The sequence below is a fragment of the Peromyscus leucopus genome, chromosome 16_21, assembly GCF_004664715.2.
Source record: "Peromyscus leucopus breed LL Stock chromosome 16_21, UCI_PerLeu_2.1, whole genome shotgun sequence".
Lineage (NCBI taxonomy): Eukaryota > Metazoa > Chordata > Mammalia > Rodentia > Cricetidae > Peromyscus > Peromyscus leucopus.
Genome location: NC_051084.1, coordinates 27,964,007 through 27,988,093, shown reverse-complemented (window position 1 = coordinate 27,988,093; position 24,087 = coordinate 27,964,007). Strand labels below are relative to the sequence as shown.

The following is a 24,087-nucleotide window of genomic DNA, read 5'->3' as shown; positions in this document are numbered from 1 at the left end:
GCTCTTGCAGAGGACCCAGGTTTGGTTTTTAACACCCACCTGGTGGCTCACAACCATCTGTAACTCCAGACCTCCTTTTTACAGCTTGTGAGAGAACCAGGAATGCACGTAGGGCAGGCAAAACACTCACACATATAAAATAAATAAATTTTTTTAAAAGGTGAAATAAAATCAGCTGTAGCATAAACAACAGAGAGAAATTGTCAAAATAGCCCAGGAAACACACGGGGAAACTATTTTAATCCTGTTGTTTTCAGACACTAGTATCCTGGGTGCTGGTGACATCTTCCGCTGGCCTCTCCTTGTCTTCATAGTCTTTGTGGTCTCCAATGAAAGAATTCCAAAGAGACATACTGAGTAAGTATAGAACATGCTCTTGGAGAAGGAGGCAGATTGAAAGATTTTCCTTGTGAAAGGGTATATCTATGCAAATATAAACAATTACTTAAGAATATTTAAGAGTATTTAAGAGTATCTGAAATCATGCATCCATTATGGAGTCTCATGATGCTATCAAGTGACTGTGTATGTTTGTGTTTATGTATATGTGTGTATTGGGGCGTGTGTGTGTGTGTGTGTGTGTGTGTGTGTGTGTGTGTGTGTACAATCATATTGTAAAATATAGGAAAGGAAGTATTGAGGGGCAGATGAGGGAGACCAATTGGCTAGTGGCAACCATACCTGACTCATCTCCACTTCCCATCAGGACTTGGTTTCTTTACCACCTCTCAACACTCACACTCTCTGCTTGGGCAAGAATCCAGGTACTTCCAGGACTGGGGAAATCCTTTCATCGTGTTTTCTTCTTAGGCAGACTTCAGGGTGGGGCTTGGGAGAGAGGAAGGAATGTGGCGGAGGAGTGAGGGGGTTCTCCGAATGCGGCAGCATTTGGCAGGGGTGGAGAGTGGTTTATGTAAAAGAGGGGTACAGATAAAACTCTGGGGATTCTGAAGGAAAGGCGACCATAAGGACCACCAGGAAAGATGTTCCAGAGAAGGTGACCTAGAAACTGGGCCTGAAAGAGTGTGTAGGATTTCTTTACTTTTACTTTTTGGTAGGCGTGGGTGGAAGAACTTTCCTTCGGAAAAACAAACAAACAAACAAACAAACACCCAGTCCAGACAGGCACTGCACCACAACATGTGTGTCTGAAGACAGGAGCATGCTTTCTCTCATCCACGGCTCTTCATGAGATCCAGAGGTTAACAGCACCATGAACTCTTGCTATGTTTTGGGTGGTGGCCTGCCCACTGGCCACCCACCCTCCCTCCCTCTCCTTTCTTCCTCCTTTCATTTCCATCATCTCTATGGTTACTTTACTCCCCCACTTTCATTACACTGTGTCCTTGATCTTGTTTTATTAAGTGCTGAGAGCGACATTCTCCTCCTTGGGCTGGCTGCCTTGTGACCAGGATGGACGTTGTGTTGGTGACTTCAAAAGCTAGGTCATGAAATGTCAAGAAGCCTCCTTCCAGAACCATTGGGACCCTCACCTTTGGAGGCTCAGCCACCATGTGGGGATATCGGGATCCAGGCTGGGGTGAAGGGCAGCAATACCACCTGGAAATGTGAATGAAAGATGCTCCTGAACTGAGTCTCCCTAGGTTGTCAATCCTTTCTACAGCCACCTTAGGTGTCACTGAGCAGAGCAGGTCAACACCACTGCATCCCTTTCAAAATCTTGGCACAAAACAGTCGAGCGTAATGAACTGGTTTATCGAGCTAAACCCAGACAATTGGTGCATACATCCGCAGCAACCATCACAGCCAGCGCTGAGGCTCTTCTGGTTCATGGCTTTCTGTTTGGCAGAGAAGGGAGGGTGGGAATTATCGACTCTTGACAAGTCCTGGTTGGCTGATTTACACCTGCTGTCTCATTCCATTTCTCCTAGCACCGCGAGGTAAATAAATATCATTGGCCTAATTGTACAGGGAACAAGACTCTGAGAGGTTAAGTGGCTTCTTCAGGGCCACAGACTTAGTACATAAACCCAGTTTCTGCAGGGTTCTCACACCTCTCTACCATTCAGTAGAGCCTCAGTGTGAATCCCAGAAGGACTGTAAGTAGTCCACTCTGACCACCGCCCAGACCAAGATCTGGGGAGGCAGATGGAGGGAGGGGTACACTTCCTGCCTCCCAGATACTTTAGTTTAATCGGTTTATTCTTTGTATCAGTAAAATCATTAATATCTGCTACTGGTAATGTCACAAGTGCCCCAATTGGGGACTATAAGTACTATGAACCCCCCCCCCCCGGTGTATTTAAAACAGAACTTTTTGAGTAGAACAGAATGAGGTGCTATTGAGTGACTGAATCGTCATGAAGGTCACAGCCATTATGTCTGAATTAACAACCCCAATCATACCTCTACCCCAAATAAACAGGCCTCAAATGACCATGCCTGGACAAAAGAGTGGCAGCCACAGTCCATATCTCTCTTGAGGAAAGCGTGAGTGATGGGCCTAGTACACGGGCCAGGCTTCGTTTCTCAAAAGTATGGTCCACCAACTATGAATGGCTGATTGGTGGGGAGACAGGCTAAGATGATCACACTTCACCATGACCATTTTCACAGGTAGGCCCAGGACTCAACATTTTTAGCAAGCTCCTATCAAATTCTGTTACATCCTGAAGATGGGGGGGTTTGAGATTATAGACCTAGGACCAGAGAACCCTGAGCTACTAGAGAAAGCTAACTGATTTGAGAGTGTTGTTCAGTTAGCCTGTTTCATTTAAAATTGTGAATGCATGCCGGGCGGTGGTGGCGCACGCCTTTCATCCCAGCACTCAGGAGGCAGAGCCAGGCGGATCTCTGTGAGTTCGAGGCCAGCCTGGACTACCAAGTGAGTTCCAGGAAAAGGCGCAAAGCTACACAGAGAAAACCTGTCTCGAAAAAACAAAAACAAAAAACAAACAAACAAACAAAAAATTGTGAATGCATTGAGACATTGGACCAGGGGAGGGGTTTGCCCCCCCCCCAAGGCCATGGTCACCTCATTTAGTGCTGTGGAGAGGTGACAGAGATGACATTGATCTTAATCCCACACTGCCTATGCATGAGTCTTAAACCCACCTACCAGGATGAGGAGAGTTGCTTTATTTTATTACGGAAAGGGTGGTGGGGTGTGATTGGACATCAGTCTTTTTCTCATTATTGTCTCTGCCATTTAGGTTAATCTCACAGAAGAGTTGCTGCACACTCTCTAATAAGGAGCTACAGAAACAGAGTGGCTGTGTGGACCAGAGTCTGTCCCGTTCTGGCCAGCTGGAGCAGCACTCTACAAAGGGGAGCGTGAGGCCGGAACCCCACAGACTGAAGTGAGTGAAGGCTGGAGACCTCACTTTGCCTCCGAATTTGCAAACAGGACATGGCAACAGGCTGAGAAAGCCCGATAGGAAATCTGGAGTTGAGTTTTGGGATCATCAGGGCCAACTTTCTTATTTGTATAGAGGAGTAAACTGAGGCACAAGGAAAGGGAATTGCCGTGCTAAATCCTGGCTCTTACACTTTCTGGCTGTGTCATCTAGGAAAACTCACTTGTTTGCTCTGAAATGTAGGATGCCGGCAGGGCTAACTGTCTGTGGGCTGAGTGAGGAAGAGACAGGAACATGGAGAATGGAGCCTGGCTTGGGGACCGAGTTGCTGTTTGCTGCCCAGGTTCTGCTTAGCAGCCTTCACAGAGCTAGCAGCTGACGGAGTCAGGCCCAGACAGACCTGGCTGCATTTTCCAAAGCTTGAGCTGCTGTGGTATCCAGAATCTCAGCATGCAGGCTCACTGGATACCTGCATTTCCCAGTGTGGTCAAGTGCTATTTTAGGAACTTTCTCTACAGAAAGTGCCCGGGGACAATGGGCTCTGGCTGGCCGCCTCCAGCCTCACAGTCTGTTCTCAGGGGTGGGTGGCCTCTATGTCCTGTCTGTCTGTCTGTGTCCCCAGGTGACCTGTACAGCCGCCCTCTTCCTGCTTGTCTGCTACATGGGACATAAATGTGGGACTGAGGCCTCAGAGGCTAAGCCACTTAGTAGGGATCTGTTCCTCAGCAGCAAGCTCTCCCTGAGGTTTGGGGTGTGGGACAAGAGGCTTCTGGCTGTGAGGTTTGAGTGAGTGTCTAATCCCTAATCTCTGCCTCTCTTTGCTCCTCTGTCAGAGCTTGAGCAGGAATGCTAGCCTCATGTGATGGTCCTGAGACTCTGAGAGGACTGGGCAAAGCACAGGGAGCTACCCATACCCTGTACACAGTAGTGTGTCTGTGTCGGTAACTTTTTTTTTTTTTTTTTTTTTTTTTTTTGGTTTTTCGAGACAGGGTTTCTCTGTGTAGCTTTGCGCCTTTCCTGGAACTCGCTTTGGAGACCAGGCTGGCCTCGAACTCACAGAGATCCACCTGGCTCTGCCTCCCAAGTGCTGGGATTAAAGGCGTGTGCCACCACCGCCCGGCGTCGGTAACTTTTAACCCAGCTTCGTGAATTCAGAGGAGACTAGGATATAGCGAGCAAAGAACTGCAATTTGAAATGCAATGGTATTTTAAGTAATCGCAAAGAGAAAAGGTCAAAATTGAGAGTTGATTGAAAATATAGTATGGTCTTAGAAAGTCAAAGAAATTGACAATGATTCTAAGAGAGAGACAGAGGAAGCAACTTTAAAGCTGTTTTTTCTAGCTCCGTGAGTTCCTCCTGCCTTTCCACTTCTGCCTGGGTTTGTCATTGTTGTTTAAGACATTGACCTAAAAATAAACATGCCAGGAGGGTCTATAAGGCTGATAATCTTATATTGCATGACTTTGAGGGGAGTTTTGATTAACAATAAATCCTATCAATGGAGTTCATTTGCATTTATACTCATAAATCAGATAATGGAAGCCTGCTGGTCACAGTATAGTAGATAAGCAAAACGCATTTTACTGGGTTTCAAAGTGGAGGTTAAAAAAACTCTCTTTAGAAGAGTTGCTGAATCAATGTGGATGATGACTGACCCAAGACTGGCTTCTTAATCCTCCTCCTTTCGTGCATGGTCACTACATTATTCAGGATGAGTCACGTGATGCTGAGGTAACAAACACCCCTAAGGCTCCCAGAGACAGAAACAAAATCATTTCTTCTGTAAGTGACATATCTCTTATCAGTTTGTCTGAGCCCCAGGAGGCCAAGCTGAAGCAACTTCTGTGGACCACACTGCCAGTTGTCATGGTCTAGGGACACAGTGGTAGACTCTCTGGTAAATCAACAGCTTCCACCTGAAAGTAGCACACATTGCTTCAGATCGGAGGTCAGGGCCAAAGCAAGGACATATCTAGCTATCACAAAGTGGAGAAGCGTTCCTACTTTGGGTCTGGGTGAACAGCTACATCTACACACACGCTTTTGTGGCCACCAACTCCTGGTAGGTTATTGACCTGCTCTTTGCTGTCTTCACAGTGCCAGGCTGCTGTAGAAATGGATCAGTGTTGGGTGTCTGCCTGACCTTGGAGCTGAACATGTGACTGGAACAAAATGGGAAATGGCGTCAGAAAATTTGATCTTCTGTTTCATTTCCTCCTTTGGCACCCCTCCTTCCTTGACTCTGGGCTCCGTGACTGGCATGATCTTGGGTCACCATTCAGCCTCTCCAAGCATCTGTCTTGCAGATGGCAGATGGGGACATTCTTAGTCCTCTATGGATCATGATGGACATGCAAAGGATGGTCAATGAGGACCTCCAGTGCCCTTGCCTGGGGTTCTTGAGTGCCCATCAAGGCTGAGTTTTCCATCCATCCTGCCATTCAAACTCCTCCTGGGCACACAGTCTACTCTGATCTCTCCACTGCTACTCCCCTCCTGTTTCCATGGTAAGATTTCCTGTTTGTGTCTGGCTTTGTCCCAATGTTCTTGTCTATGAACTAGGGTAACATAATCCCTACTAACTCGTGGATTGCTGTAGGTTAGGAAAGATCCCTTCATATCCCTAGTGATTGGCCAGCCTGAAAGAAACTCACCAAAGCAGGCTAATGGCAGCTATAGATATATAACGTGCTCAAATGAATATTATTTTGAGAAACCATCTCACATGATGGCCTTTCCCCCAACTTTGAAAGATCATCAAGACTGTTGCTTCTGAACGGCTGAGGGGTCTGCTCTGCTTGAGGGCGGATGGGTACGCCTCCCTTTTTGGCTCCTCAAGAGGCCCTAGAACACATGTATAGATTTTAGGCTATCTCTGTTGACTTGAGGCTAAGCCACTGGCCTTACTGAAGAGAGACTGAGGCCAGAGAGAAGAAGGGATGAGGGACTCCAGACAGATTGGTTGAGGTCAGGCGTAGGAGACCAGGTTACCATCATGTTTCTTGACATACCTGCCTAGAAGAAGACGCCAGCGAAGAAAGGGGTCATTTCTGATGATTCACAGATCTTTTCATAAGCAGATTTATTTTTCCTTGTAAGGCTCTGGGTGACTAGACAGAGATAATAAGATTAAAAAAAAAAAAAACTTTTTTCCTCTAAGCGACTGGTTAAAATGTGGTACAGGCTGTGAGTTACTCAAGGTCATTATTGTGTGATGGGTTATCAAAGGCCTATGCGAAATGTGTGGGACTTTTATGAGCTTGTTTTTATTATAGTAGACTGTCTGAGGGCCCCTTTTGTACAAAGTGCTTTGAAAGTTCTAATGGGACCCCATAATCATCTGTGTGATTATGAAGGTCAAATTGTGCCGAACAAACCCCAGAGCTATTTTTGACCAAATTAGTGGATGAACAGAACAGAATATTAAAAAAAATATATAATTTTGTTGTTGTTGCCCTTTGAGCCTTGTGGGCACAATGAAATCTCTCTCGCAGCCGAGAAAGTGGCGGCAGTCACACATTTTCCCACTTCTCTTGTTTTCTGGTATCACGGCCACCATATCTACCCTGGACAGCAGGGCAGTGCCTACATGGCACAAAACATTTAGGGTCCCCATGAAAAGGATTCAATTTTTTGCAATCGAAAAGAAAAAAGCATGAACTTTCAGGTGGAAGAACATGTGGTCGATAATAGGACAGTTGTCTGTGTCCCAGCATAGCCACGAATAGATTATTCATAGAATATTGTGAAGGACAGGGCCATGCAAACACCACCACTCAGTGCCCCTGAAGGTCTAATGTGTGCCCCTCACTCCCGTTGGCAGCATGGGGTCTGGCTGAGAAGGTTTTTTTTTTCACTGGGTTCAAGGTGAGGGACAGGGCTACACTAGGTTTGGGACGAGAACTGGCTGAGTAGCCACCTCTGTTTGCCAAAGTGTGTCTGCGCCTGTCCCTGTAGCCTGAGTCCCGGGATGCTCTTCCACCACGAGGCCTGTGCTTCCGGCCTCCGTTTTCAATGTTCGATCTTACACTAGGAAACTGAGGTTGGAAAAGCAGTGGACTGTTTCCTTTCTCCTGTGAACCAAGAGGCGGAAAGGACTTTTGTTTTGTTTTGGTTTTTTGGTTTTTCGAGACAAGGTTTCTCTGTGTAGCTTTGCGCCTTTCCTGGAACTCACTCTGTAGCCCAGGCTGGCCTGGAACTCACAGAGATCCGCCTGGCTCTGCCTCCCGAGTGATGGGATTAAAGGCGTGCACCACCACCGCCCGGCTTGAAAGGACTTTGTATTCATTACCCACAGGATGGACTTGGGAGATAAAGGTTATTCAAGTTCAAACAGATCAAAAGCTCAAGTCCCCACTGAGGCCGCTGGGGTCAAAGGGCACCTGCCCTCTGCCCCCAGCTCTCTAGCATTTCATATCGACATTTCGGTTCTGAACTTGCTGAAAAGAGCTCAGAGTGTGGACTTGGGGAAGGGAATGGACACAAATCAGGCTAATTTTAGGGGGATTCTTCACCAGTATCTTGTCTCCAGGCTACCTAGAGCTGACCTAGAGCTGTCATTGCCCCGTGGGACAGTTATGTTTCCTAGAAACTCAGATTTCAGGTCACTCGCTGCTCTGAGGCTAAGACGCAGCTTCTTGCCACTTGAAATCTCTTCTCGGTAATATCCTTTTGCTGAGGGCCGTGTTCTCAAGGCTAGATAGTTTGTAGCCAGAAAGCCTTCATCTGATGAGTGATAGAGATGTCGCAGGATGCCCATCTTGCCTCATCACACTGAGACTGAGGAGGAAATGACCTCTCTCACACCGGGGCCTTGTCTGTTTGTCTGTCTGCATTATCTACATGATAAAGCTGTAGTGACCTTCTAGCCAGACCTCCTTGGTGCACTTGAAACTCACAGGATGCAGCCCTAGGTTGCAAAGCTGAAGCAGTGTGATAGTGGAGACATCACCTGAGCTCAGAGAGGACCTATGAGCCATGCATTGCCAACAGGTGGGACAGACACACTAGGACTTTCAGGGGCCCTGGATGGGTTTGCCATGATGGCCCTGTTCCCCATGAAAGTAAATATGTTAATATCTGCACCTTTGGGTTATTTAACAAGCAAATGGCACCATTTTCTATCACAATATTTCCTTTCTCATGAAAATTCACTGCTTTCTTCTTATTTGAAAACATTTTATGTGTACTCTGAAAGTTTTGTGGGATGTTGACCACCTGTTGTACCAGACGGTTAAGCTGTCCATGCTAATAGCAAGCAAATGTCTGTATCCTCGGGATGACCTTGGGAGGCTGAATATTTATGAATACGAGTCATTTTATTACTCTAAGTGGTAATAATACATGTTACAAATGGGTGTGGTTCATAAAGTGGGAGAGCTTAATTATATAGACAACCTACATGTCAGTGTCTCAGGATTGGCAATAGACTCGTCTATGAAGGCCTTGACATTCCAAAGTCAAACTCAAGACATTGGTTTTAGGGTCAAAGACCAGAGGTTTTTATAAATATTGAGGAGCTGTGGCCTTTGGTCAGGATCCTGCTTCAATTAACCACAAACTTGGGCAAAAGTCTTCCTAGGCAAGCTGTTTCATTCTGTGCGGTGACTCCCTTGTCTCTAGATGAAAGCGATTGACCGAAGCCCCATCGAGAGGATGAAACGAAGTGTTTGCAAAGTCCTTCATACAGTGCCTGGGATACTGTATGTTTTCGGTGTTAGTTACTGTAATTGCCATTATAATTGCCATAATTACCATTATGAAGTTATCTTATTCGACAGACAGAGAAACTTAGGATTCTCCATCATTTTGCGAGGCAATCATTTTGCTAAGTTCAGACAGGTAGTTAAGAAAAAAGATGTCAGAGGTTAGAATTAAGCAATAATTTGTGAAGAGAAGGAGTGGGAGGTAATATAGAAGTTTCAAAGGTAGTTCAACTATAGTCGTCCTTTTTATCCTACTCTATCCAGCACTGGATATGAACTATGCCCTTCCCAGCATGTCATACTCTTCATGCTCCCTCCTGTAGTGACTTGGCTATCACATCAACTGTCTTGTGTTGCTTGGTTTGAGTTCCAGGAACCCTTTCGTAGTAGCCGAACGTGTGGTCACAGTACCTGCTTTATCCTCACATCACCTCATTATGTAAGCGTTGTATCATCTCAGATCACCACAAGAAGGGTGACTCCAGTACAGTATTGAGATAGAGAGAGAGGACGTTCACATAATCTTTGTCATAGTACATGTGGCAATTACTCCATTTTACTATCACTGCTGACGTCTTACTGTGCTAATCTATAAATTCAGCTTCATCATAGGTACACATACATAAGAACCGTAATCTATAATGGGTCTGGTACTGGCTACAGCTTCAGGTACCTGCTGGAGTCAGGGAACATGTGTCACGGCTAGGATGGCTTATTGTACCGATCCTTACCAAACAAAGACTGCTGGAGACAAGGTACGTGGAGAAAAGGCCAGAGATAGTAACAAGGGCAAGCTGTTTCATTCTGTGCGGTGACTCCCTTGTCTCTAGATGAAAGCGATTGACCGAAGCCCTATCAAGAGCATGAAACGAAGTGTGGCACTTAGCTGCTCAGCAGTGGACTTTCTCTTCTGATGTTCAGAGGAGGAGAAATCGTTCAGTCACACAGCAGCACTGGCCAGACCGTATCTAGAATGGCTAACATCTTAGTCTGGAGACGACCCTATGAACAGCATAGTTTGATCTTGTCGCCCTGCCCCAGCTCCCCAACACAAGCAGATTACAGCTGGATGCATCAGACCAGAAAAATATAGAGAGGAAAACATCACCCAGAATATAAAGGTAATGTAGCCATTTTAATGGCACCAGCAATAATAATGGTATTAATAATACCACATTTGGTGCTTTTAAATAGAAGTCCCTTTTTTGTGGTTTATATTATACCACAGTGCAGCTACTGTCTTAATCAATGGCTGAAGAAACTGAGTCTGGTTGCTTTGCCTAACTCACACAACTAAGTTTTGGGCCTTCAGTAATAGATCTTAGATCTGTGCTATCGGTTAAATTCTTAGAAAAGCTTCAAATTGACCGTAAAAAGTAGTAAGTGTGGGCCAGAGAGATGGTTCAGCAGGTTGGGGGGGGGGGCAGTTCAATAACTGGAACCCATGTGGTAGAGAGAGAAAGTAGACTTAGTAAGTTGTCCTCTGACCTCCATACACTCTCCATGGCACACACATGGTCCCCCCAACAACAAAACGTAATTAAAGCAACAATAATTGTATTTGTTGAGCTACTACTGTTTCTTTGGTCCCGAGGCAATGACTGGTCTCACAGTTTCCCATGTCTCTGTCACAAGGTATAGATTCTCAGCCCTTGGTAGTTGAAGAAACTCAGACTCACTTAGGGCATATGACTTATTCCTGATCCTAATTTTTGTAAGTCCAGTTCTTACTTAAGGTTTATTTCAGTTCATGGGACAAGATCTTTGTGCTTGGTACTTGATGATTGGCATTTGAGTGGATATAGTTTTAATCTTTAGTCACTATTAGCCTGTGTGGTAAGTAAGTACAGACTGCTGTAAAACAGGACCCAGTCAGACTAGAAAGACAGCATCATTTATACAAATGAGCTGAAACGTAGAATTTTCAGCAATGAGCCTGAGACGTGAGGAGAAACAATGATCGCCCTTCCTTATTGATCACTGTAAGATCTCAGGTGTGGGGCAGTGAGGCCTTGAAGGTCTAGGCTAGACAGCGTCAATCTTTGCTTTCATCTGAAGATCAGAGGAGCTTGCTGGCTGAGCCCAAGTAAGAATGCCATTATCGCTCTGTCTCAGTGGCTTTAGGGGTCTCCACACTGCTCTCTGTTGTCTGTCCTTTTGGGGGTTTCAATATACACAGGGTTGGATATAACACACTCTGCTTCTCAGAGAAAGATCAGATTGTCAAGACTTAGAGACAAGCTGTGAATTGGTCTTTCATGCAGAGCATGGTTCACAAGGCCAGACCTCAGCCTTACCCCGTTCCCAAGGACTCATTCATCACAAGGACTTGCCGAGATGTGAAAAACAGCCCTCAGTTCTTTCCCCAGCCATTTTCCACACTGCCTTTTGTGAGCCTGAATATCTTGGAAGATTGTGGGCTTGATAAATAAACAATAAACAGTATTTTTTTGAGAAGGGAAGGTTTCTATGAACCTCCCAAGTCAAGTTCAAAGTTTTAAAGGCCCCTGCACTGACGGATTGCAAGCATCTGGGGGTGCTCTGTTCAGAGGGCAGCTGTCCATTCACTACTGTTTTGTGGCAGTTAACTGGAAAAGACCTACAATCATCCCTGCAGGGTAGAGTTGATTAAACAACCCATGACACTTGCTTTCCTTATAGACTACCTTAAAAGTACTTATGAGGCCTTGCCCTGCCCACTGAATTAATCACGTCCATTTTCTGTAGGGTTCCTCTCTGCCACAGTCCTAAAAATATCCTGTCGTCTTGCACCATTCTCCCCTAGTTTCACAAGGGACAGACATAACCAGGGAAGTATAAGCGATTGTTTTTTGGTCTGGTTTGGTTCTTTCAAAGGAATAGATAAATCATCATGCTACGTGATGAGAAAGGAAACGACAAGTTTTTATCTTTTATTCAGGTAGCCTAAATTTACATGAGACCACAAAAAGTTCCTGACAGGATGTTATTGATTGCATTTACCCAGCCGGGGCTTGAGATGGGTCTTCCTGCCACGTCACGGGGCACCCTCTTCCTCCCATTCCTGCCCATGAGTCAAGTCTGAGGTCCTCTGCGTCTCCCATGAAAGTGGATGTCATTCTCCCTTCTCATCAGCAACAATACCCTCTGTTGTTGAGTGCTCCGACTGACAGACAAAGGGAAGCTCAGTCATTGTCATAACTATGTTTATTGAGTACCAGTGTTCCTCATGAATGATTTGTTTATATCAGCTCACATGATCTTCAAACCTCCTTTCTGAGGGAGGGGCTCCTTTTAATCCTCATTTTAAAGGTGAGGAAGTTAAAGAGCCTGGCTTGTGGTTTAAGGCAAGGCAACCCATTCTCCTCTCGCACTTCCTTCCCTGCTTTTATTCAAGCCCTAAACATCAGCCCTTACCTTGTGCCTAGTGAGCTGTGTGATGGAACCGGAGCTGGCAGCAGACAAAGCCTCTGTCCTCATTTGAGATTAACCAATCGCATTTCTTCCTCGTGGACTTTTCCCAGACACCTTGACCCGCTTTCTAGCCTTTCTAAGTGATAGTCTCAGCTGTGTTTCCAGTTGGATACACCTGAGCTGTTTCAAGATTCCAAGTTTTATATGTGACTTAATGTTCCTGTTTGAGGCCTCCCTGTCCTTATTGGACATCTCTTTCCCATGCCCCTCAGGAAAGCTGTTGCAAACTCTTGCCTCCTGTGGACAGTCGCTAAAGTCAAAGTTACTGATATTTCCTAGACTGTGCTGCGCACACACAAACACACAGAGATGGGGGAGGGGGAGGAGAGAGAGAGAGAGAGACATATTCAAGAAGAGACAGAATGACTGATGGTGATCGAGATTATTGGACTCAGTTCAAGAAGAATTTTTTCCTGATAAAATCATCATAAAAGGTGGATTTTTCAACAGAAATGATCACAAAGCCAATCCAGCATTCCCTGATGAGGTTTTCAGTTTGAGAGTGGGGCATCTGAACCTCTAATCCATGATCCTGTGGGCTTAAGAGGCCAGTTTAGACTTAATAAAACATTGGCTCCTAAAGAAAGCTTCCAAATGCCTTATTTGGGAGCAGCTAAGTTCACAACTTCTTCAGCTTCCCACTGTTACCACTTCTCATTCTGGGTGATGTAGAAAGCCATGGGCTGACTGGCTTGGTCTGAACCTACCACACTGGAGAGCAACTGGAAATAGATTTAATATAGAGATGACGGGATGTGAGTTTATGGTTTTGGTCACTTCTGTGTTATCTCTAGTTATGTGCTGGCATATTTCTTCCAGGGAAATTTCCACTGCCCAGTGTGTTGAGACCTGGAATAGTGACACAGAAATTGGACACAGAGGGTCTGTCTTCATACTGATGTGTTTGAGGCTCTGAGCACTAGGTGGGAGCCAAGGAGAAGCAAGATTGGAGACAGAGTTGAAAGATAGTGCATGTAGACCTCTTCCAAATCCTCCAGGTCAGTGGCAGGAACTTGACTTCGATTTGCCCCCAAAATATAGACTGTATGCCATTAATAAAGACACAGGTTTCCAGCAACTGTTAGAAGAAAGACCTCCCCCTCCTCCTTCTTCTTCAAGTTCTTTCCATTAAAATTATAAAATTATAATCATAGAAAGAGCAAAAAGTAGAATAAATATCATCTAGGTGTTTCAGGTAGTTAGTAAAAATATATTGGGGCTAGAGAGATAGTTGAGTGGTTAAGAATGCTCACTGATCTTGTAGAGCACTGGTTCTCAACCTTCCTAAAGCTGTGACCCTTTAATACAGTTCCTCATGTTGGGGTGACCCCCAACCATAAAATTATTTTCATTGCTACTTTAAACTGTAATGTTGCTACTGTTATGAATCGTCATGTAAATATCTGGTATGTGACCCTCAAAGGGGTCATGAGCCACAGGTTGAGAATCACTGTTGTAGAGGATCAGGGTTCTATTCCTAGTGCTCACATGGTAGCTTACAACCATCTGTAACTACAGTTCCAAGGGATCCAGTGCTCTCTTCTGGTCTCTGCAAGAACCAGACATAAATACCCATGTGGTGTATTTACATACATTCAGGCAAAACATTTGTACACATAAATTAAAAGTAAATAAACCTAAAAATAGGTTATTATTTTGGAATTTGTTGTATTGTAGCATTTGTCAGCTTTTACAGTTTGCAGTTTGTTGGGATTTTTTTTTTAATGCTCAATAAATATTTACTTTTGTACTTCATTTTTTTTGTTGTTGTTGTTCTTCAAGGAGAACTCTCAAGCACGTTTCGTCTTTTGGAGGTCTGACTCCTACCCTACACAGGTACCACTTAGTGTTAAATGAAGTATGTGGAGGACATGTATCCTTTACTAGCTTGTGATTTTTCTTGAATCTCTAGGCCATTAAGAAAGAGTTTTCACTGTCAGATATTTATTGCAATTGTCTCCGAGGCACTGGCATGTAGTGTTTTCTTTGCCCTTTGAATAGATAGGAGAAATCCCCAGTGTGATATCAGAGTGTTCCCATGCAAAGTTCATTTTTCATTCATATCATGGGCTATTGGTTATAGTATTAAGGCAACACCACATAGTTAAAAGGGAGGTTTATTTTGTGGGGTAACTTACAAGTAAAGGGATAAGTAACGGGGTCTGGGGAAGGTGTAGCGCAGTCCGGCGGTGTTCTCTGGAGAACTCTGCTCGATCTACCTCCAGCATCCAGGATCCAGGAACCGGCACATCTGGATCTCGGGTCTTAAGGGCTCCTGTCTCGGCCCCCGCCTTGTAGGCGTGACAGTTACCAAATGGGGGTAGTACTTCCAGGTCAAAGCTGGAACAGCTACCCACTGCAATGGACCCTTGAGCATGTCTACTTACTTTCTCTAGTATGTTTCCCTTGGCTCCTTTGGGTTTGGGGAGTCAATGAGATCAGAGTAGCATCTTGGTATACTATGACAATAATTCCATCCTATAGAGCCGAGTGTACCAGGCATGGATTTATCCACAATCCCTTGTTCAGAATTAGCCATATTATCTCACGCAAGGAGACCAAGCAGCTGCAGACACACAAGTAGAAGCACTCTTCTCTAGGCTTCACTATATGTGTAAAAAAAAAATGATAATTTTTGGAAGGTAAGAATGGTCTCACCAGCTGACTTGAGCTCATAAACCAACAACTAGGGAGCCTGCATGGGACCAACCTAAGCCCTCTGCATGTGTGTGACAGTTGTGTAGCTTGGTCTGTTTGTGGGACTCCTAGCAGTGGGATCAGGACCTGTCCTGGCTCTTGAACTGACTTTTGGGAACTCAATCTCTGTACTTGTTTGCTACATCCAACCTTGATGCAGAGGGGGAGGAGCTTGTCCTGCCTCAACCCATGGGAGGCCTGCTCCTTTCTGAATGAAGATGGAGGAGGGGTGGATGGGGAGGGGGTAGATGGGAGGCTGGGAGAAGGAATGGGAGGAGAGGAAGGAGAGAAAACTATGGTCAGTGGGTAAAATAAATGAAAAAAATTAATTAAAAAAAAAAGAATGGTCTCACAAGGGGATTGCCATAGTTGCCCAATGCATTTTTTTTTTTTTTTTTTTTTTTTTGTAATTGGATGTGCTACTGTGCTTTGGTGGAAAGAGAAGGATTTGGAATCAGAATAACTGGATTTGTGTCTGTCCCAGAATATTGCTTATTAGCTGTGTGACCTCTCTTGAAACACAATCTTTCTGAGCATCAGTTTTATTAACTATACAAGAGGGCTGATAATAATGTCTGCCTCACTTAGTGCAGGACTTATTTTCATGGTCAAGTGAGATTAAAGACCCAGTTTATTGTACTTAGTCAGATGCTATACAAATATAAGTACCAAACATTTTTTTCCCCCTTCGGTTCAGCCTTGTTGGATGCTCTGGCTGAAAGATTAAGTGAAGATCAGTCAAGGTGACATGGCACATTTGCCTGCCTATAAAACAGATAAAGATGATGATGTCTCTGTTACTAGGAGACCAGACAACCTCTTCAGTCAGTCTTCTTCCAGAGACTATTGATTGAAGGTGGAAAGGTGTACCCTGATACATGCACGGAGGTAAAAGGACAGCTTGCAGGAGCTGGTTCCTTTTCACAACATGGGTTCTGGGGTTCAGAAACTCAGGTTGTCAGGCTTGGCCACCGGGGCACCTGCCCAACACCAATCTACCGAACCAGCCCTGGTTAAGTGCTTTTGGGGGCACATGGCTCTGTCCTGGGTTTTGGAAGAACCTCTCCCAGGATGCATGCAATGGATAGTTTAATGTCCTTACTTATTTCAGTGGGATTCATGATTTGTGGGGAAATTAGCCCCACTGATGAGAAGCCAAGTGAGTTTCTGAATTTATTTCTTAAAGTCCTTAAGGGTGACAACAGAAGGTGAGGCTTTCCGGAAGGGCTTGGACTCTGAGAGGTAGGAGTTGGGTTGTCAGAGCAGAGAGTTCATGCTAAACCGTGGAGTGGGAGGGACCAGCTGAGAGAGGTGGGTTTGAATAGCAGGCATCCAGAAGGAGGAACTGAGGTTAGAGGCTGGTGAAAGTACTTGGCACACCCTCCCCCCAGTCCTCGTCCTTGTGGCCTCTGGGGACCAAAGCTCAGAGTGGATTTAAGGCCTTGTGCAAGCCTTCCTGATACAGCCTAAGCATAAGTTGGTTAAGGCGAGGCCCCACTCAGCAGAAAACAAGGCAACAGAAAGGTTTGGGCTGAGACAGTCAGGAGCAATATCCCATAGGCCTGAAGCCCCAAGACATTCTAGAAGGCCAGAGACATCTCCCTGAGATGAATGAGATGGCTGTGGCCTTTGGGGGTTTCCACTTTCCAACACATGAAATTCTCAATGGCTGCAAACATGAATCCTTGCCTTCTGTTTTTCCTCTCTTATCTGTAGAAGTCAAACAGTCCCAAAGCCTCTGGACTCATTTGTGTGACCTTGAAACCATCTATCTGAGAAGAGAACAGGAAGTAGAGGATGCCATGGCAACAGATAACCGAAGCCAGCATGGAATGGAGCTAATGGGCAGGGCTGCTCTCAGTGAATACTTCCCAGTAAGCCCACAAATGGTCGGTCACCATCTGTTCTGATTGGCTGATGTCAATGTTCTCCTACTCATTGAACTGACAAAATCTTGGTCTGATATCTGTTGCCCACTGCTCAATGCCAGAAAGTTTCATAGACTTCTTCTCCCAACTTGGCTCACCATAGAGAGGTAAGAAAAGAAGTAGAAGGGATAAGAAGAAAGGAGTGTCCTGAAATGACAGGTGGTTCTTCCCATGGGGACTAGCATCAACCAGAAGTGACTGGGTTGATGTTGATCATCAGACTGTAGTTTCTCACCAGCATCTTATGAAATAATTTAAGTTCAATCTAGTGCAATGAAGAGCGCTCCATATTTTAGCATGCAAAATCCCAAACTGCTGCATTGTAAGGCATTGCATATAAGCATCTTCTCTTGTATGTAAGTGTTAAATGGCTCTGAAGGGCTCTGCCAGCATCATTTGCTTAGGAGGATGAGAAGACTGGTGTTCTATGATGTGAGAGGGTGATGGTGTCATGCCCCAGTCGAGTCTGACTTACCAGCTGGCAAAGGGGACATTATCTTTGTACTTTTTAGAGATTAAGAAACGTTGATAGAGACCCCGTGACAGATGAGAGGCCAAACCATATGTGTCTTCCACATGAATTAAAATCAGACCTTTATTTGATTTCAAACAGGAGAAATATCGAATCCAAGAGTCAAATCCAAACCAAGCCAACTAAGAAAACAAGAAGAGAGGCCAAAAAGAAAAGGGAAGGAATTAAAAGAGTAAAAAGCAAAGGAAAAAGAGAGGTGAGAGATGAAATCCTGAGTGACTGTGTTATTGCCGAGAGCATGGCCATAGAATGGCAAGGCTTTCTCCTGAGCCAGGCTCAGAGGAATAGCAAGGCTTCTTCTGGTCAGAAGTCTGCCATTGACAGTGTGTGAACAAAGTATCCACATCAGTTTCCTTCTCCAGGATGACTGCAACCTGTCGCTGAGTTCCTACGGAGACCTCCTACTGAAATGAGTTAACCAGCCTCAAACCGGCCTCACTCCTGCCTTATAGAATAAGCACACTGAGTTTCTAGGCTGCCCTTGGTGCATCTCCATGGAGCGCACAGGTCACCTCATCCCAGCTTTTGGTGTACCTGTCTGTCATTTCCTCATTCCCTTTTGCCCCAGTTAGGTCAAGTACAGATCATGGCACACACGGCTTGATGTCTCTGTTTTAACAGAGTCAGTAAAAGGAGCTAAAATATTCTTCTAGAAAAGGAATCCTTCAACATGTCCACAGACAAAATTTCAGAAGTTTTAAAGATAAATATTGTTCATATTTAAAAGCAATAGGCGGATTTAAAGGGATTTACATGCCCCTTAAAAATGTTTCCTTTGCCTGGATGGGGTAGGATTAGGACACTGGAAGTCTCTGATTAGGGATCTAGAGATATGAACAATTGGTCTAGAGATCTAGGGCATGCTGTAGTTTATACCTCAATGTCACCCAAAGACCCATGTTCGGGCCTTTTTAAAAGCTTGGCATAGCCCATAGCGCCAGTAGGTGGTGGAAACTTTAGGAGGTAAGGCCCTGGGGCAGAGAAAATAATATGTATTATTATATATAAATATGTAAATGACTGCCCTGTCTATATAGACAGTTTTGTTAAAAAGATAATAACCATAGATTTGTATGGTCCAGTCATTTGTCAGTACGATCCAGGATGACAAGAGGTGATGCTTACACATCAGCTTATTATTTAGTCAGTGCTTGAGAAAATTCTGTGTCATCTCCAGGCACCATAGCTTTCTATGCAGGCTCAAGAACAACTTCTCTTTCCATTCACAATGGGGCATCTACCACACATCCCTCCTCCAAAGTCTCAGGGAACATTGCAGAAGAGGTGGGAACAGTATGAGAGCGTTGCACACTCTCTGAGAGGGGTGTGGAAAGTTGACTTCCGGGCAGGACATGACTACTGCCTTCTCTTACTCAAAGGAGTTGTGATTACCTGCGGAAGACCGCGATCTGTCAACAACTCATCATGGGAGGAGGAGGGGCTCACGAGTCCCCATCCCTCTATGAGGATGTATGATGCAGAGAGAAGAGACATTTTCTTTAGTGGTGGTAAGGTACACATACTCCTGTGATCAAACTCCCACCCACAGTCCTTTAAACAACCCTAATGGAACACACACATACACACACACACACACACACACACACACACACACACACACACACGGAGACATGAATGAAAGTCCAAAGGGTGGTTGGGAAGAGGAAGGGCATCACTGCAGGTAAGAGGGAAACAAGAAAGGGTGAATCTGATCAAAATCCATTCCATACACATACGAAAACCTCACAACGAAGCTCCATCGTTATGTATTGTTAACACATGCTAAGGAAAACCCTTAAGAAGGATGACGTCTCTATGTTCTTCGGTGTCGAATGTGCTGAGGAACATCTTCCACGAAGGAGAGGTGAAATTGCACTATCACTCATGGTGTAGCTCTCGGCACCTGTGTGTGTGTTGAATCTCTCTTCAGATCCCCGACAACTACTCATTTAGTCTGGTCGTGTCATAGCTCATAGCACCCAGTCCTCCATGGTGCTGCCCCGGAACAGTGGCCTCCAAGAACTTTATTATTGATTGTCATTTGGCTGCTCTGTTAATGATCACGAATGCACCTGTGCAGAAAAATGCAAAGGCAAATTCATTTTCTGCCCATGTTGAGCTCACTATCAACATTTGAACTATGAACTATGAATGTGGAATAATGTATGTTTTCAACCACATCTTCTCTGGGATGCAGGTTATATCACTGCATTCCTAGAGATCTCTTTCAATGTTGACCATAGGAGAGGATCCTCAGAGCCCATCAAGAAGAGTTTTCACATTGCTGTGAAAAGACCAGTCTGGGAAAATGATGAGGGGACATGCATTGTAAAGATCCATGGCCATGCGCACTGTGGAGCAAGTCTTCAAACACCTTAGAGTTGGAGGCCACTCCTGACCACCTAATGTGACAAGGAGCCTGTCATAGGTGGGGATGGGGGAAGAGTGGATCAGATTAAGAGCAGCAATGGGAGAGGGAGGGAGGGAGGGAGGGAGGGAGAGAGAGAGAGAGAGAGAGAGAGAGAGAGAGAGAGAGAGAGAGAGAGAGAGAGAGAGAGAACTGATGGCACTCCACTAGGGGTCTATAGATGGGAGACAGTATTGTCTTGGGAACACTGAGAGACAGATAATGGCAGGTCCAAGCTCAGGTAGATAATAAATTCAGAGCCCTGAAGTACCTTATGTCCAGTGTGACTGAGTCAAATCAGAATGTCAGCACCACTCTGGAAGCTAAATCTGAGTCCAGTGGGCTGATCTGTTCACAGACGCATGCTTACAACAAGGCCTGGCTACAGGCCTAGGCAATCATGGAGGTATGGAGACCAGGCTTCTTTAAGGCATCTGGTCAACCTCACGATGGGATAGATAGTTGCAAAGTGCTCTGAAGAGAATCAGTGGAGGAGGAGAGGGGTAGAGCCTGTGCTATTCACAGTATAGGGTCCTAAGATCCAAATGGCATATTGGTACTAGGAGATCTCAAGCAACTGAGAAAATATACATAGGTCTGTGGGGTGCTGTTTAGAATGTGACAAATTTGGAAGCATTGGAGGTGCTATGTGTGGATTACCAGACCTGACTTGGAGCCAGCCCTTCATTAAACAACAAGTCTGCCTGTATGAGTGGCATAATTTTTCAAATGACACCAGCTACTAGGAAGTCTATGCATGTGTTCATTCCCTTCATTCACCTGTATACACACAGACATTTATATGGAAATGCATGTAAGTATATATAGTTCATGTAAAATAAGATATAATTCATATCCCATATTTTACAAATGTACATATCAGGATAGGTATTTATACCATTCACACCTGTGTCTCTCCTATTTTGTCGATGGATGTGGTCGTCTTCATTTGTTTACTTAATTTTTTTTTCATTTATGAAACCTATTCTGTAGCAAACAAAGTTTCATGTTTCTTATCTAAATGAGCCACTTTATTTTGAGAAACAACCCTCAGATAACACAAACGTTCATTTCTTCACTTCCCAGGAGAACAGGACAGGTGTGATGCTGAGTACTCGGCTCTCTGTCTAGTCATAGCTTCTTTCCAGTTGATAACTTTTGTGTAATTTGGAAATGATCTTCGTCTAACCCTGTTCATCCAGCTTGAACTTTTCTTTCAGTTTACAGGGCTTCTTGCCACATTTTCATTAGAAAAACTTCATAAAGGAAAAACTTGAGCAAATAAAGGAAATGAAAACCCCAGTGGATGTTGTGTAAGAATAGAATCGTATCATTACTCATGAAATATTCTTTCCTATAAACAGAATGAGGAACCAGACTAAGAAGCATTGAGTACCGTTTAAATATGCTGAAGGGTTGGAAACTTCAGCTGTGAGAGCAACCCCCGTCGCTGCTCAGGTTTAGGAGGCATCTCTTTCTCATTCTTCACATCCACTAGAATTTTGAGAAGTGACACAAGAGTAGGCTTTGAGCTTTGTGGTTCTAAACTCCGTGTCAACAGCAAGAGGTAGCTGGAAACATCTCGTATGAGTGGCAGTCGTATCACAGGTTGAACGAGGGAGGGTAGAGGGACGGGGCAGATCACATGGTAAGGCACCGGCAAGGGTAAGCCTTGAGTGCTGAGCCATGAGTAGTGGATCTGGTGGAATGTCTCCACTCTAGCTGACACCTCAGCAGAAGACACACATTCCTTAACCACAAGAGGGTTGGGTGGGTGGATCTCAGCCAAGTCCCTTTCTAGATATTGTATATAGTCTCTTGGGACAATCTGCAGCCACCCTGATTGGGGATGCCAGCTCCAGAACTCCACGTTGCATCAGCTGTGGGTGCATCACGGTAAAGCATCTCCTGTTGCTGCATCATACTTACCTTTCTCCCCGATAGGGGCCTCCTGAGCACACATTCCAATAAACCTCCTGCACACAGATCTCAACGCCTCTGTTTTCAGGATGCCCACCCTGCTTCAGCTATCATTCAGCTATACAGACAGAGAGCAATTTTTCATAGCTGTCTAGTTAGACTGCAATATTGGATTGAGTGCAAGGCAAAATGAGACGGAGGTGTAGAAAGGACTCACTGTGTTGGGTGGAAGGGCCAAGTGGGAGGATCAAAGCGGGCAGGGTGAAGAGAGGGATCACAAGCACCAAGGCAGACATGGCTCGTTTGTGTCAAAGTATCACAATGTCCTTCCTGGTTTCTTGGAGCCACCATTACAAGTAAGTAGCAGAAAGAAGCATGCTTATTGTGAACTCTCTCTTCAGATGCAAACGCCGTCACAGCCTTTAGTTGTTTTACTCAAGAATCAGAAAGTTGAGTGGATTGTCCATCTGAGCAACCTTCACAGACATTTTCGAACGAGCTGCTAAAGGCTGGTGCTACAGGCTCATCCTCAAGAGCACTTGCTCCCGTTGGTGGGGAATCCACTGTGCATTAAGAGTAGGTGTGCCACCTCAAACCTCACGACTCAGCCAGATGGGACCAAGAAACCAAGGATCGGATGGGGCAAGGGATTTGTCTGGGGAGGAAAAAGAGGGTGGAGATGCTATTTAATCCCACATTTCTCTAACTCGGAAGCCCCAGCCATGCAGGTCAGATGAGCTGGTCCCACGGAGCCCATGATCTGGGCCTCGTGCTCTGGGGCCCTGACTCACAGGCCTGTGTGGTGACCGAAACACGTGCTTATTCACCCTCTTCAGTCATCTGTTCAAACTGAAGCAGTCATTCGATAGCTCAAGAGTTGACCCGGGCTATTTCCTCTTTAATAACAGTGATAATCACAAACACACTTCTATTTTTAGAGTCCATGGGTCCCTTTCATGTGTCATGTGTGTGGCTCACAAGAGACTGCAATGAGCAGCACAGGACACTGTCCCCGTTCTAGAGATGCAAAATCGGAGACCCTTGTGTCCATGCCCATTCACCTCAAAGGGTGCAGGGTACCAACACTTCCCTTCTGTTGACATTTCTTCCTCTTAAGTCACTTGTGTAAGCAACTGAGAGAGACTGAGGATCTGTGGAGATATATAACCCCCTGCCCCGTGTGTGTGTGTGTGTGTGTATGTGTGTGTGTGTGTGTGTGCTTGTGCATGCACGGGTGTGTGCAAGTATATGCCTGGGTCCGTGTAGAGCCCAGACATCATTCCTCACTCTCATTCCTCAGGAGACATTCACCTTGTTTTCTATGCATGTAAGGCATTGGTATCATATTTATCTTTGTTTACCTGTCCCGTTCCCCTGCACTCTCGATGACCTTCTTTTTTCTTCCCACATCGTTCTCCTCCTACCTTCCTATCTTTTTGTGTGTGCAAGTCGTGTGCAGGTCAGCCCTGCTGCTGCTATAAATATAAGTGAAGATTGAGTGCTCCGCCCTCTGCAGAACATCTGTGTCACCCTCTCCAGGGCCCAGAGAACATTGCAGAAAAGGCAACAGAGAGACGAGGGAGCCGGAGGATGGAGAAGAGTGCTGCGACACACTGTCTTCTGGATATGACGTAGCTGTTGCAAACACCATCTTTCACGTGGATCCAAGACTCATGGATTAGGCTGGGATGGCTGGCCAGCAAGCTCCAGGGCTCCACCCCATCACACCTTCTCCTGCTCTGGGATTACAAAGATAACCTGATTTTATATTTGGATGTTGGGGAGTCAAACTCACATCCTCATTCTTACTCAGCAAGCACTGTACCACCTGAGTGATCGCCCCAGCCCCTCTTTCTTTGACCTTGGTTGAACTGAAAGGTTCTGGAAATATACCCAGATTTGAAAGACTCATCAGGTGAGAAGTAAAAACGGCACACTGAAAGGGATTAAAAACAGGGTCGAGCCTGTGCAACTTACTCGGTAGACACCAGCACTTGGCAGAGTATAACTGGCTATAATTATCTCTCATTATCATTCTGCTCTGGTATTTGATTCTCCTTCATATCAAAGCTTGATCTTTTCCCTTCGTGTCATAGAGGGTCCTTTCTCTAAGCTCCCCTGGACTGT

At 45.1% G+C, this 24,087-nt stretch overlaps 1 long non-coding RNA gene across 2 annotated transcripts; it reads left to right on the top strand.

Annotated features, from left to right (window-relative positions):
• LOC114698525 lies at positions 1 to 20,101 on the top strand. 2 transcript variants are annotated; one of them, XR_005090111.1, is made up of 6 exons: positions 1 to 357; positions 2,387 to 2,577; positions 3,174 to 3,320; positions 5,416 to 5,825; positions 16,890 to 17,208; positions 17,715 to 20,101. It is a non-coding gene; the product is annotated as an uncharacterized LOC114698525 (long non-coding RNA). The 2 variants fall into 2 exon arrangements; XR_005090110.1 differs by lacking the exon at positions 1 to 357 and having other exon boundaries at positions 391 to 2,577.
• Positions 20,102 to 24,087: the final 3,986 nt, after the last annotated feature.